General features: G+C 34.8%; 1 protein-coding gene across 1 annotated transcript in view; it reads left to right on the forward strand.

The window, feature by feature from the left end:
* The first annotated feature begins 1,655 nt into the window (after positions 1-1,655).
* LOC149770137 (calcitonin receptor-like) overlaps positions 1,656-16,732 on the forward strand; it is an 80,238-nt gene continuing 65,161 nt past the window's right edge. The window contains exon 1 of the mRNA XM_089949341.1: positions 1,656-1,787. The gene's annotated coding sequence lies outside the window, so the exon portion shown is untranslated. The remainder of the gene's footprint in view (positions 1,788-16,732) is intronic.

Here is a 16,732-nt window from a genome sequence, read left to right on the forward strand (position 1 = left end):
TAATAAATCCTTAAAATGGAGAGGTATATATAAATAACCCATACCCCAAATTTAGTACAATATAAATATATTTTTTTATAGAGAATTTACATACGAGTGCCATGAACAACGTTTTAATACTCAAGTATATTAATTTAGGTCAATAATTTCAATTAGGGATAAATAAACATTGAATCATTTTCGTTATTTCTTGAAATAGCTTATATATATATATATATATATATATATATATATATATATATATATATATATATATATATATATATATATATATATATATATATATATACATACATACATACATACATACATACATACATACATATATATATATATATATATATATATATATATATATATATATATATATATATATATATATATATATATATATATATATATATATATAACTTGATGTTTCTGACAGACATTGTTCTTTGCGTATATGATTACATTTTGTGGTAAGTTACGATTTATGGCAGATGGGTTTACTTTACGTTAATGATTACCTTTTGCATTAAGTAACAATTTATGGCAGATGGTTAAAATTTGGGTTGATGCATAAAGTAAACATTTACATTTTGCGTCGAGTTATGTACTGAAGCTCCATACATTATCAAACAATTTAGACTGGTTCTCGGAGCAGAGGAATACTAGATGAAATACGATATTGTTGTAAGCGTGGATTTAGCTTGCTGACGATGGAAGAGAGGCATAAAACATTATTCAGATTTTAAAAAGAAATAAATGTTTGAACTTTGAATGCTGCTTTTTGAAACATTATCAACATACAAGTTATTGCTATAGCCATTAACATTGTTACAAATTACCCAATAAATATTGCCAATGCGCTCTATGTTATTACTAAAGGGATCAGTATAGTCAAGAAAATGGTATTTGAGCGTATTGGAAATATAAATAGTCTAGAATATTTTAGTACGGCTTGATATATGTGCTCATTGTTATTTGTTTCCTTGTTTTGCAACCTGTTGTAATATTAATGTCTGGTAATCACTATCACAGGTACCTAACTTCATTGTCCGAATAACACACATACCTGGTATGATTTATAAACTGACGTTCATCTACTTTAATTAGAGTAACATATGTTCTAGGAATGTGGAAAGTGTTGGCCATTTGAGAATATATGCAGTAGCTGACACGTTTTTCTTGTTTTGTTTGACACTTACCAATATGTGCGGAAAATATCAACACATAACCATGAATAAAATGTGTAACACAATACTGAAGGATCTGTCAGTATTATGCAGTAGTTTTGATGCCACAGGATTAGTTACACGTATATTGAAGCAAGAGAGAATAACATTTGTTTTAACAATAATTTATCTATCATACTGCAAGTGCCTGTTTTCAACTGACATATCAACTATTAGAATAACTAAACAATATGTAATTTAACTGGTCGCGTGCATGTATTTAGAAGAATTTAACGACACTCCATAACAATGCCGGTTATATAATGGTGTTTATGAGTTAGGACTGACATACAGTGCTCGAGTTTATAGCTTCCCATTTCATGAGCTGGTCGTAAAAAACACAGTATACGGTAAAATAATAATAGTTGGTCATATGTGTAAGCTTCTCAATACTGCATTTTTCAGTCAGTCTAAGTGATGAGATCCGACCATGCTTCTGTCAACCAAATGTCTGTGCAGCCTGTCATTACTATGTATATTCTGAATTTCATTTAAAAGCGAATACGTTGTCAGATGTCGCATCACTCGTACATTATGAACCACACGAAAATATGCTTTGGCCAATGGATGGTAAGTAAACTTTTATGGTGCCTTTGTTTCCAAAATGACCACTAGATTTACTGAGATGATTTTGTAAGGTTTGATCTTAATTTAGATCTTAGGTAGACATATTTTGGAAAGAGGAACATAAACATAAATATCTAAAAGGCCGTTTCCTAGGAAATTCAAGGTTCCATAAATATCCCTATAGGATAACATCTTCTTGATGGTATTAATCTATATAGTTTTGTTTGAATATGACGTTCCCATTAAGCTAATCAATCTTGTGAAGTTAGAATTTGCTATGTAAGCTGATCTTAGAATCAATTATTTCTTCAGAAATTCTTGACGATACTTGGGCAAATTCAATGTTCAAGGCGTTTCTGTTATATATGCGTAAATTGTGAAATCAAAGCTGGTTGTATATGCGAGGATGTTGAAGAAGGCAGAATTACTTTTATTTCATGTGTTACAGAATTCTTTAGTTCTGAGACAGGTCTCTTTTGTCTCTTAACATTGTAAGGAATAAACCCGCATAGCTCAGAGGTAATGATATTAAACTAAATCGAACACTGATAGTTAAAAACGATGCATAATGAAAGATCGTGTATTCTGCGTGACAATCGGAATGCTGATATTGTTTTCATTTTCGACGTCAGTATATGCTAACCTACACGTACACTTAATTAAAAGTACTTCTGGAATGAACCATCCATGCAAAACTTGTTATTTATTAACTTCTAGTAACAATAAACAAATTGTTCCCTAGCTAAATCTCTTTATTTAGCGTTTAAAATAAGAGATAGATGATTAGTTCTGACGTATAGTAATTTGTTATAAAGACTGTTTATATTTGTCCATACAACTCTCCCTTCCAGCTCCTGACCAATAACATTTTTGCTTTTGTTTAACTTGTCAATATATGTTGTGATGACAACACATAATTTATAGTATGTACTCTTTAAGCACGTACATGCTTATGAAAATAAATTCTCTTACTGAATTGAATAAATCTATGTAATGCCTACGATAAGATTTTCGCCATATTCTGAAAAAATAATTTTTGTTAATTTCATTTTACTATATAACCTCCATTAAAATGTGCATACTATGTAAGGACAAAAGATAGTTCGATGCAAACCTAATTTCTAATACTATAAAAGCATTTCTTCAATTCATATCCATATCGTTCTCTTTCTTTTTTCTTTCTTCTTCTTTTTATAAAGTCTGTATTTTTACTCCTATTTAGAAAATTACAAATGTGTCTTTATTTCTGAAGCTTAAGTTACAGTTGTTTGAAACCTCGCCAAGGACCATGTCGACTACAAAACTGCACTTTTACAGCTTTATATTAGTAGATGCATGGCCTTTAGTACAATAAAATATCTACAGGGATAGCGTATGATTTTGTGACCACCAACACCCGCTCCTTTCCTACGGATGAACTGTAATACAGTATAATATATAAACTACAAACATAAAGTAGACTTTTGTGCCACCCGCTTCCCCAATGTTACAAATGATCTTTATTGCAATACAATATCAACGATACATTTATTACGTCAGCTTTTGTGACCACCGCATCTTCCCCTTCAGCACCTACGAATTGCTTTTAACACAATATAATCTCTACAATACAATGATTATGTAGGCTATTGACCCCCCCCCACCGTCCAGCCTATCCATGATCTTTCATACAAAAATAATGTCTAAAATACAATGATGACGAGGGCTGTTGTGACCCACGGACCCGTCGTCCGAATGATATGCATGTCCGTTAGTTCTGTATAATGTCTACACATTAATTAAAGCGTAAGCTTTTGTGACTTCCAAGTCAGGAAGTGAATGATAGTTTTGTTTTGTTTTGAACCAAATGAAGGAATGCGCTCCACCGAAACGCCTGACTAAAACAGACACCTATAGTGACATGTATCAAGGTTTAAAAAACCCAATGGGGTTCGACCAATTCATTACTTTTATTTTGTTGTTCCCGCAACAACAAAAAAAAAAAAAAAAACAACTAACTGTTAACATTTATTAATCATATTTCTCATTTGGAAAAGTCATTAGCAAAGATTTTAGGAGAGGACAAAAGATCAGTGACAAATTACTTTAGTTTCGAAACATGATGTATTTTATGAAAATCTTTTGTTGACATTCTAGATCCAACTCAAGCCCTGTTATGTGCTCAGTACAGATTCATCTGAGTTGTTAAGTCATAATTCGTATTATTTGTGAGTCTGGGAAGAAAGGTTTTGTTCTTAAATTTGCAGTTCACTACAGTGGACTCAATGGTCTTAATTTCAGTTCTCTACAGTGGACTCCATAGCCTTATTTTGCAGTTCACTACAAAGGACTATATTTAGTCCAAATAGTACAATTTCTTTTTAGTGTGGCATTGACACCACCACGATGCACTTTATGCCGATTTTCCGTATGACTGACATTGTCTGACACAAATATAGCGTCTCATAACCCCAGGATGGTTCCGTAAATGTCAACGTATAATTATAGATATGGTTGTAACAAATGACATTTAAATCAGTTAGTTTTGTTTACATGATTTTTTTCTCCATTCACATGTATTCGCTGAGACTCTGAGATGCGGTCCTGACATATAAGCCAAATAATGATTTGTTATATGATCGACAAAAAAACAGTGATAAAAGAATACAGTCTGACAATTTATTAGAGGATACGGTTTTAAGGTGTACTAGGTGTAGATGAGATTTGCTCATGAGACTTTACCTACTTTTTCCAAATTTGTTTACGTCAGTATCGGATAATTATTTTACAGTCTCACTTATTTATCTGCTAATATCAACATCAACGTCTAATATAGTACAGAAATGTCAGTTGTATTAAAGTTGTTTTTCTAAATTCGGTGTTTGAAAGGCCGTGGATAACAAATAGTGATCATTGTAATTATTTACGAAAACCTTGTAAAAAAAATGCGTTGGCAGCCATTAAGTGTTTCATCAGTTGTTTCATCGTCAATTTGCATTTTTAGCTCTTCTCCGTTTAACTAAACCACATCAACTGAACGTGCAACAACAGAGCCTTTCCTGAGTCCGATTGTATAACCTTCAACTGTATTTCTATTTAGAAAAAAGAGATTGTGTTTGATTCAATTGTGTTGACTTCAGTTATGTTGTCTGTTCTGAGTACGATTGTATTCACTTCAGCTATGTTGCTAGTATCTTTGTGTGGTCTTCCGCTATCTTGCCTGTCATGGGTACACTTGTGTTATCTTGGGTACAATTGTATTACCATGAGTACAATTGTGTTATCTTAGGTACAACTGTGTTATCTTGGGTACAATTGTGTTATCTTGGGTACAATTGTGTTATCTTGGGTACAATTGTGTTATCTTCCCCTATGCTGCCTGTGCTGGGTAAGCTGCGTTGCCATCACCTTTGTTTTCATATAGAATACAAGGCCAAAGTTTTGCAGAACAACAGTTTCGTTTTCATGTTTAAGCTATTTGTTTGTTGCTTGTTTTGATTTCTTGGTTTTGGTTGTTGTTTGTGTCTTTCTTTAGAGTACTTACGTGGACTTAGTCTCCCGAATGACTTTAAAATATTGCTGTGTTTGTGATTTTAATTTAGAGGGGAGTATCTAAATCTGATTGGTATACTTAACTCCCTAGTGACTTTCAAATGCTGCATTTGTGTTTTTAATTTAGAGTGGAGTATCTATATGGGATTGGTATATTTAACTCCCTAGCGACTTGAAAATGCTGTATTTGTGTTTTTAATTTAGTTGTAGGGTTTAACGCCATTTTTCAGCACACGATAGGCTATACATGGCGGCCAGTATTAATGGTGGAGGAAGAACCCGGGAAATCCCCATAAAGAACCACCGACCCTCGAGAAGCTACTGGCAAGCTTTCTCACATACCCACATTGGCCGAATCCGAGACTCGAACCCACGCAGACAGAGGTGAGATGGAAGTGATCCGTAACGGAAAGCGCTTTAGACCACTCGGCCACTCGTTGTTTATCTTTGCATTGATGATCTCGTAATGATAAGACAATAACAATTCGTTACTTTATGCCTTTGCATACTGTCTTTTCTCGAGTTTAGACCTTAAACCAAAAAGTTCTTTTATCGGTGTGCCATTTAGATCATCCTTGGAAAGGCCTTGTATGTGCCTGTTTACTTCTAGTATATTACACACCATTTCCTTGAAGTAATCGCTGGTGCCAAGAAACCGGGTGTTCGCTCATGTCGCTGTATAAATGATCAGTTTCAGCGAGAACACACAACTAATTTCATCCTTGTATCATATTACTTTTAAATCTTGCTATAGCAGAATTTGCACTAACTAAAGAATACGTAGAGATTTTGGTTATTGCCACAGTAAAAATTGCATTCGTTGATTCTATTCCTAAATGACCATTTCCTTTTAATCTTAATTATATATTGTCCTAATTTTTTCCAGTTTACGTTGTTGCTGACGAAGTTGCCTAAGTTTACGATTTTGAGTTTACGGCGTTCGAATGTTTTCATTTTATCGATGTTTCGTCGTTGTTGAAACTCTTCTGACCTTCGCTGTGAAATCCTGCTTCGCTTTAGCAATCTAATACCATCTGCTTTACCTCGCCGTTTGAGACGTTGTGCTTTGAGCAGGCCCTTTTCTGATGTGTCTTGATTTATTGTTTGCACTATGGATATTCGCTAAAGTTGTTAACTTCTAAGTTTAACTGTACACATTACTGATGATATTGATGTTTCCCTCGATTCTAAAAAATGAAAAGATAGGACGTATTCTTCACCTGCCTAGCCGCGTTTTCCATGTTTTGGTTTTATACGTACACAGGATCAGCAAGCGTACCAAGGGAACTGATGTCGTTGATTAGTATTGGATATTTGATGTCACTGAGAATTATTGAGGATTTTAGGTCATTGGCACAAAATAACAGTTTAATCTTTTAACTTTATTATTCATAGCTGTCAAGGTATATTAATTTATACACGTGAAAATGCTTCAAAAGCGACATCAAATACTATTCGATCTTTCCACTGTAATATTTATAACTAATAAGTCTCCTGAATTGTAAAGTTGAAATTTCTACAACATTAGCACAAAATAAATCATAAACGCGTGAAATATGAAGTGTAACTGCTTGCACATTAGATCGGTACATGTTTCATTTAAGTAAATAAATTTATCAGATATTTGTTTACTCCCGAGCTTACATTTTATGTTAATTCCTGTTCTATGAATTCATACAGATCTTCCAGTCCGTACTAAAACATAGACTACTTCAGCTTATGATCGACGCCACCATTACAAATTTCTGCCATTATTTTATTGTAACTACAAATGGTGGCAAATTAATGACCCAGTGAACGACAAAATGACAACTACGTTCTCAGTGATAGCAATGTTGAAATAACATATACATATCACGTGATTTAAGCTAATGTTTCATTCAGCACTATGAGGATTCGGCATTACACTAAACATTAGTCACAGAATGTACATAAATCAAAAATAATTGCTCGTTGTTGTAAATAATACCTATGAAGATAAGCACACAAAACAGCCTGTTATAACCCACAGCTATATTACTTTTTGAAATAATCAAACTTGTTAACCATTACAATATGAATATTTATATTATACCTTCTACAAGATGTAAAGATTTAAAAGTAGTAGAGATACCGCCTAGTTGATATCCTTTGTCTTTACTATGGTGTTGATATTAGAAACTGATTATCTCACTGCTTCCTCTAATAATGGTTGGTTGAACTATGTCTTTATGTTAACAAATCAAGTGTTTGAGTTTCCTTTTTGAATTCTCATAACTTGTTCCCAATCATAATATGTTTGATTTACTTTTTATAAAGCAGATGCCCCTGTTAAGTATTGTAACTTTAGTTTACCTTTGGATTTTCATTCAATCCATTGATTACTGGTTTTAAACATAACACCTAATTATTTATTAAGCAAACGTGGATAGTAATTTTAGTTTACTGTTTGAATTTTCATTCGATCCATTCATCGGTGTTTTTAAATATATTACCTATTTTTTGTGTATATCCAGAGGCGTTGCATGCAATGTACATTTTCCTTTCCGCATACACTGCACTTAAATAATTCACCTTACCTCCATTGACTATTTTTATATTACATTATACCTGCCTCTGCATTGACTCATCAATTGCAGCCTGCAATGTAATTTCAGTGTTAGATGATATCAGTAAGACAAATTGATTTCCAGTGCAGATTAATACATTGACAATATTTGTCTTCGTTGAGAAGATCTGATATTAGGAAAGGTGAGATGATTAATTCACGTACTTTTGATCAAGTCTACTATAATAATCACAACAACGATAAGCAAAGAAATACAATTCCCTACCACTTTTATTCCCATTAGGTTTTATTTCTAAATCGTATGTAAAATTTGACTAACTAGGGAGAGTGGGTACTTCAGGTGAGTATCACAAACGCATTCAAAGTAATTAACTGTCCACATGATATTCCGTCTTAATAATATCCAGTTAGGATGCTTTTTTATGAATGGTAAATTTTCCATAATTGTTAAATAAAACTCCATTTCCTTGGGGGATTTTTCTTTCTTAGATTTATTTAATATAATTTACTAACCAACGAATGCTTTTTTTCTGTCCCTCTTATGTCATAGTTTTGTTGGGTGTTTTTCTTGCTCGTAAAATATAAATGCTCGGCGTACTGCTAGTGACGTTTCTTTATCTAATTCGTGGAATGAAATACAGGAAGCAGTTCTAGAATTTTTTACGCCTATTCTAGAATCTTATTAACAAACTCGAGCCATAAAACAATGCAGATCAGGTTTTGATATGGGCTTTGATGCATAATGGTGGAAACTTTCTGACCTGTCCTCAGTAGCTGATGGATTTGCTGATTGCTTCACCGACTTGAACACTCTGAACGATCATGAAATCACTCAGCACGCTTATAAATGCGAGACTTAAAAAAGTCCAAACACCTAGCTACGAATTGCTGTAAATGAATACATCATGTATGGCGGCCCATCGCTCAGAACGGCTATATTACAAATATTTAATTGCAAACTGAAATACAAATGTATACTAGACCCATAATGTAAAGGTTTCATCGTGCCGATTTATAAAGATAACGCGAATGGTAAGGTTAGTCCTGATAACTTCAGACCACTATCCTTATTACCACTAATGCACGAGTTATTTGCAAAATTGTACAATCAAAACATAAATAGCTTTTTGGAAATAAATTCCACAGTTCCCAAAAGCAAGGTTTCAAAAACAATCAAGCTGCCTTACAACAGTTTCCAATATCACGAGGTTATATCTCTGAAAATGGTCATTATCTGCCTTCCTCGAAGCCAAAAAGGCATATGATGTTATACGGCATGGTGTAATTCCCTTAAAACTCTTCCAAGTGAGATTGAAAGACATATGGATGATAAGTATGGACACGTAAATGAATATGCAAAGTGTGGTTGTAGCTTTAAAAAAAACAAGATCGTTCAGACAGAGTGGTGTCCTTTCCGACTTTGTTTATCATGCATTGGCAGATGAGATGCTTTATAAGCTAGTCAGGAGCAATCTAGCAATCTAGCAACCTATGTTGTAAACTAGGCAGCTCACGATGCTTCTATCCATCACTTGCAGATGAATTTATGTGTCTTGCAAACTCTCTTAATACTTTAAGAGGTGTGCCGAATACTCACATAAATGGTGGTATGAAATAAGTGCTCACAAGTCGTGCATTGTATCTGGAAAGAGAAGAGGCTCAAACCATAAGTTGTCACAAACATTTGCGGATAAAATCATTCGGGAAACCGATTCGGCTACTAAACTTGGGTGTATTATAAGTCAGATCACCTAGTTCTATTATTCGAACCCGCAAAGCCCCTATGAAAGCAATGCTAACCTTTTTGCGTCTTACTAATCATCTAGTTGGAACTCCGAATCTAAACCCAGTAACACATGTCTATTTATTTAAGGAAATTGTGAGCCGAACACTTTGGAATCCGCTTCAAAATATTTACCTCTATAGCTCAGTAAACTTCAGCATTTTATTGCGAAGAAAATACAGATTCCACGATCAAACTTGCTTAAATATGTGAGATTCTATAGTAGGGTTAATAAGAATAGCAGCCGAGATTAATCAAAGTAAACTCTTCTTTCTCGAAAAACTCTTTTGTCTGGCTAATATTGCTATCTTCAAATACACATTTTTCAAGCGTCTATGCTTTTTGATGTCACATGTTCAGTACAAATTGACTTTTAAGGTATTAATATTGTAGTTTGAGTCGGATCTATAAAATGATGTTGTCGTAGGTATTTACGACCATTAATTCTTATATTAATAATAAGATTTGTTTACTAGTTCGGGGTTATTTCCCATTGGAGCTTTTAGGTCAGGTCTGTTCTTAGAAGAAATAGATTATTTCCCATTGAAGATTTTAGATCAGGTGGATTCTTAGAAGAAATAAATTATTTCAAATTGGATGGGGGATGTTACATGAATAGGAATTTTGAAACATTAGATTGAGTAGCAAGATCTGTCACGTGGGATACACTGCGAACTATAGTAGTAATAGACTCGAAGGTGTATATAAGGAGAAAACTGAGCAATCAGATTCATTCCTATTTTGGATTCTTGCTTCATATATTTAAATCAGTTTTAGATAGTTTGAAAAAAAGATATTTATTTGGATTTTTTTAAAAATATTGAATTACAAAGTGTTTCTTTGGACAAGGACATTATTCTTGGACTGTTGTGAAGTATTCAAAGTAGTTCTAGACAATGCTATTGTGACTTGTACATTCGCGGAGCTGAAATTTATAAAGAACATTCGATTCTTTTGGACCAAAATATAACTTTTTGGGGATTATTTTGGATTCACTTTATAATACTGTAAATTCCTTTTTCGTTTTCTTTCTTTTAACTTGATAATTAAATTATTTGCTAAGTTTTGCAAAAATCGTTGATTTGGCAACTTTCTGTTACTTATTTTATGACAATATAATCGTAACACTAGTGTCATTTCCCATCCAACATCATAACATTCAAATCATAGAGTAATTTTCCATACAACAAGGTAACATCCAAAATAATTTAGGGTAATTTCTAGTAACTTGCTCATCACGCACACATAATCAAAGCCCAGAAAAAGGTTTATACAGCACATGCGACTGGACGCAGGTTATTATTATCAATTAACGCAACGCACCCGGTAGATGATCTCATTGCCCCAGGGTACTGGTATTAGACTAAAACATATTCAACGTGTTATACCTCATAAAGTGTTCTAGATCCAATATAATGCCAGGACAATACTGCTGAGCACTTATATAAATGTTTACTGTTAGCTAGGTGTACTTACTTAAGACATTGAAAATACACCTGGCGGGTTTAGAAATCTGAAAACTTTCTAAGGATTATTGTAAGAGGCAAGCGAGCAGATGAGACGATAAAACCTTACCTTGTTTACAAATTGGTGCAGTTTTCCGTAGAAAAACTATTACGTCGCAGCTCAAGTAATATTTACATATAAAGAGAGGTCTGGTAAACAATTGTTCATTTCTTTTTTATTGTTAGTCTCTGGAATCATTTACAATTATATTTGAGAGGAATTATTTATTTAAATTATTCATTGGAATTACAATGTGCTCATTGACCCTTTGGACTGAAATAATACTTTGGGATTATTAAGAACTCATTTCAATATATGGATTGAATCTCACTGTGGCACATCAAGACATTCGGGACAATCGGAATTCATTCGGAACATTCTGTACTTTGGACTTGTGATAGAACATTTAGCAATATTTGGGCTTTGATCCACAATACTTTAAGTGTCTTAAATTTTCACTCCTGTACCTTTGAGAAATAAAAAAATTATTTAATTAAAATTGTCTTTATCAATTCAGTTCTTTTACACGTTCTAAAACCAAGACTAATAACAACTGACAAGTGCATGCTACATAATGGATCGTCCAAAAGGTATTGATCAGTAAAGACGAATTTTATATCAAATTGCCAGCACAAATAATAATGATTGCTGTCGCTACACACGGTATGGAATATTCCGTTATGCTTATTTGCATTATTTAAAGATCGGATCTAGACTGGCATTAGAACTGAATATTTTGTGCCTTTATCTTCGCTTTGTAAGGCATCGACTGGTCGTTCCATGCACACACATGAAACTCTCTTCTCATTTATAAAGGTCATTTTGCCTAGACTAATGCATTTCAGTGAATAAATTACTTAGCCAATCAAAGGTTAAAAGTAAACTTCGTAGTTTTCCATATATATATATATATATATATATATATATATATATATATATATATATATATATATATATATATATATATATATTGGCTGCAACCAACAGAATAATTATTCAGGCCGAGAAAAGTAGCCTTTGAAGCGAATTAGAATACCTATGCGTAATTCGAAGACAATCATACAATTATGTCAGTGTTCATTCATAGTTAAGTACTTTCTCCATCCGTACAGCAATTCATCCGATAACACTGACATGAGTTTGTTCGTTGTTGGATTATAGTCGTATATTTCCTTTAGGCATGCACGACTCGTTAGTTTGCACGCGTTTGCGTGCTATTTAATTTTGTGATAATCAACTATTCCATGCCACCCGAGCAATCTACAGAAAGCTAGGGCATTCGGACAGGCCTGGCCCAAGGGCAAGGCGAAAGAGGCAACCGTCATGAGCCCCGCGCTTTCAGGAAATCAACTCCGCAATGCTCATCGCTTGCTGCTTTGGGCCCCGCACATCCTAGGGCAAGGCCTGCATCTGGAACGTACTCGTACATCTTCTTCTGACCAAGGCTCTGGCCCTATATTCAAGCAGGAAACTTAAGTCATACAAGTTTGTTCCGAATCAATTATTTTGTACAGACGCTCCCTAGCACAACGCCAAATACGTGCGAGTCATATCCGAGTCGAAAAGTCCGGAGTTGTGAACTTTACTACTTTATGAAAGTTATTTTTTTCCTGTTCTATGTGTTACGTGTGATTTTCCGAGGTTTATCAAATCGTATTGGCTTACATCAGCCATTGATTTGTGATTTATGATTGACTCTTCACTGACATGAGGCTGTTAGCTGGGCTTATACTGACTAGTTGCTAACGAATCGCCCAATCAAATTAGGCCCAACATAATGCCACTGACTCTAAAACTTGCACGCTTTACTGCACTCTACTTTTGCATTATGTCTACATTTGTTGCAATATGGCCTTAATGACCGTGTCCGGCGAGGAGTCCCAGACATACGCCGTGTAATATTAAAATACCAAGATAGTGCGCGCCTACGGAAAAATCAAGAAAAACAGAGAAAAACTTAAGAAGGCGAATGTAATTCAAATTTATTTATACCTTTAATTAAGCTCTCACGATAAGTTGAATTCGAGACGTGTTAGCGAAGAGGGTAGGGTGCGCGTTTGGCCTCAGACCACAAATATTTTTCTTCTTTTCATGTATCGACATTCAACAATATGACCATATCTGATAACCTGTCAATTTTCGCTGTCAATAGCCCACCTTAGTGCAATAAATCCTGAAAGGCTTCATCATAGGTTGGCAGGCTTGTTTGTATGCATCACCAATGTACACATCATTCCGGGTGGCCTAGTGGTTAGAGCGTCCGCATCGGATGCGGGAGGTCGTGGGTTCGATCCCTGGCCAAGTCATCCCAAAGACTTACAAAAAATAGTAACAGCTGCCTCACTTGACGCTCAGCATTAAGAGGTTAATGTTATGACTGGTCGGCCTGGTGTTGGGATAATGTAACTGGGCGAGACATCGTGCTATATGCCTGCAGCATGATGCCCCAGTGATAGACATCACTATATATAGTCACACTGCAGACATCGTATCGATCTGACTGAAAAACTGTTAAAGCTACGTGAAAAATTCAAACCTCTCTCTCTCTCTCTCTCTCTCTCTCTCTCTCTCTCTCACACACACACACACACACACTGTACAAAGGTTGACGTAGAGGTAGTAGCCAAAAGGTGTATGCATAAGACATAGATATTTTATATAATTTACATCCACAACTTTCATTATATAACATCCTAACACAACCTTCTAAACAATAGCATGACGTTTGAAGTCTATCCTTCACAAATATTTATAATAAGTGCTTTTACCAGACAAATCAGTGTCAAACACACCCTGCAAGCAAGACACCGTTTCCACCCTGCAAGCAAGACACCGTTTAGTCGGACTGACTTTACTCATCATCAAAGAGAGAGAGAGAGAGAGGAAGGGTAATTGTGGTCTGAGATTAGTTTCGTAGCCAACCCTCAGTCAGAAAATACAAAATATTGATCTCGAGTAACTGTAGAGTCAATGAGAAAAGACAACAACATCCATCTGGAAGAAATGAAAAGAGTCAACCAGAAATTACAAAACATCCAAATGGAGGGAAATGAAGAGTCAACCAGAAATTACAAAAATATTTATCTGAGAGGAAATGAAAAGAGTCAATCAGACATTACAAATATCTGTCTGGACATATATGAAAAGAATGGCTCTGCAGGCCTAAATTTTGTGAAACTAATAGAAAGCATTCCTCGGTAAGCAACGGAAATGTGGATAAGTGGCATGCGATTTAGAATGCTATATTTTTGTTTAGCAAACAATATTATCATCTATCTAATTGGATGAAGAAAACTAAATCATTACATTTTACGTAAGTGGAGGATGTATATTTTCACACCATTTTGTTACTGCAATATAAGTTGAAGAATACATGATCTACAGTTATACAGTATTTCACGGACGAACAGGATGGCTCAGCCAGTAGATTCATCTTTGATATATATAAAAATAAAAACGGTAAAATCAAATGAGGTTTGAGATGACTCGCAGCTGTTGTATTGCATTCATCTTTCGACACGAAACATATCATCTTTAACTTTTACACGTTGATTTGTTTTCTGTTTCTAATCTTTGCCAAACATTTATGCATAATCATACAATTTAGATATAACCTTTTGTAAAAGACCCATACGTATTAAGGTTTCCAATGGCGGTAGGCTTTCCGTTTTAAAGAGTATATCCATCGCAAGTATTGGTGCCCGGATGGCCCAGTTGTCAAAGGCGCTATCCTCTACTGGTCGCTGCCATCTCAGGTTCGGCAAAAGCGGGTATGTGGTAAAGCTTGCCAGTAGCTTTCTGTGGGTCACTGGGTATTACCGCGTTTCTCCTGGGTTCTTCTTTCGGCAATACATTGGCCACCATTTGCAGCCTATCATGTGTTGATCATCCCCTTCAAAATAGTCAAATAATGCATTGCAAAATGGCTCTGCTACTGATATTATTGAAGTGTCTCCTGTCTTAGAAAGTCGCCTAGATTGTCATTAAATATCGCTTGATGTTTAATCCTTATTTTAACAATTCGCGCTTTGGAGTACACATTTTTTAAAATCATAAAATGTGTCCGATTTACTATTCATAATCAACGGTTTCTGGTAAGGATTATACATGTAGCTTACTGTTCAATTTTTATTTGATCGATTGGTTAGTATTGTTAACCATACGACCTAATGATTTTATAGATCTAAAGTGTTGTAACGCGCAAAATTTATCTTTTTCCCAAACCAACCAAACTCAGAGGTCATTCACAGCACTCCCATCACGTCGTTTAGACCTTTACTTTTTTGTGGCAGCACCTAAATATGCGACTGTCTCCTTTGTGGTGGTGTGAGCGAAACAAAGGTACAAAAACAACCGCCTTCCACGGTCTATTGGCCAGACCATGCATCGATTGAGCTCTTTGGCTGGTTTCTTCCACTGCTTAGCTTGTATACACGAAGCTACGAATTTCCATTTCGGGCTCATGCTTGCTAGATAGCTCCCCCAATGCTAGTTCACTCAGTGCCCTTTTGCACACACGCACCAACGCACGCCCATTGATTGCAGATGGAACCCTTCTTAATCCAAAGAAACACGTTGTACCAAGTCCAGCAAATTTCGTCCTAAAAAGATCTCCAGGTCATGGTATGCAATTTGCTTTGAGCCAAGCAATATTCTTCCTAAAAATCTCTCTAAGACTGGTATGCAATTTGCGCTGAGCCAAAACACCCATTTACATTTACAATATAATGTATCCAGACCCCGGTGGTCTCCAAGTGTAGATTTAAAAATAATGATTTTCAGGTTCTGCAATTATGTATTTTCGGGTTTCATTACTGGATTTTCCTTTTCTTTCTGTAAACATGGAATCGGTTTATATTTTTAATAGCCCGTATAGACAAAACAATATGCTCGAATAACATCTGTTACAGTTATTGCCCTTTATGACTTGGAGCTGAATGACACACGGTACTAATTATACGGAAGAACTGTGAACCAGTCTAGAAATGGGTGAACAAATAATAGAGTATATACGGGTTTTGTGGTCCATAATTGGTTAATAATGAAAATTAAAATTGTAGTAAAAATATCTTTTGAGAGCTTATCCAATATGAAATTTAAAAAAAAATATAGACAAAATTATATTGATGCAATTTTAGTATTTTTACAGGCTTGACTTATCAGTACTCAATAATATAAGTAGCACCTGATTCATTTGGTGCAGAATCAATAACATGTGTGTCATGCACATGTAGATAAACAAAATGCCGCGGCTCATGCGGTGTTCTCCACACATAAGCTTGCACCAAGGTTAGTTGTGCATGGATAATTTTAGGTCTCATCATCAGCACCCAGAAATTTTAAGTTATTGAATTTTGAATATGATAGTGTTTCCATACGTTTACTAATGGAGTTGAATTAGTACCGCGAGTCCTGAATGAATCATATGACAAAATCTTGTGAACGCAACTATCCTCACATTTTGCTACGGACCGTCACGGAACAAGCTAAATGTCGTTGTCTTTATCTATCGATGTGCAAATTAACACATAACTTTGATCATTTGATCCCCTAATTTTCATTATGGTTATTGTGCTTTTT

This window comes from Sinohyriopsis cumingii, unplaced genomic scaffold (assembly GCF_028554795.1).
Source record: "Sinohyriopsis cumingii isolate HCF-2022 unplaced genomic scaffold, ASM2855479v2 utg002632l, whole genome shotgun sequence".
NCBI classification, from domain to species: Eukaryota; Metazoa; Mollusca; class Bivalvia; order Unionida; family Unionidae; genus Sinohyriopsis; species Sinohyriopsis cumingii.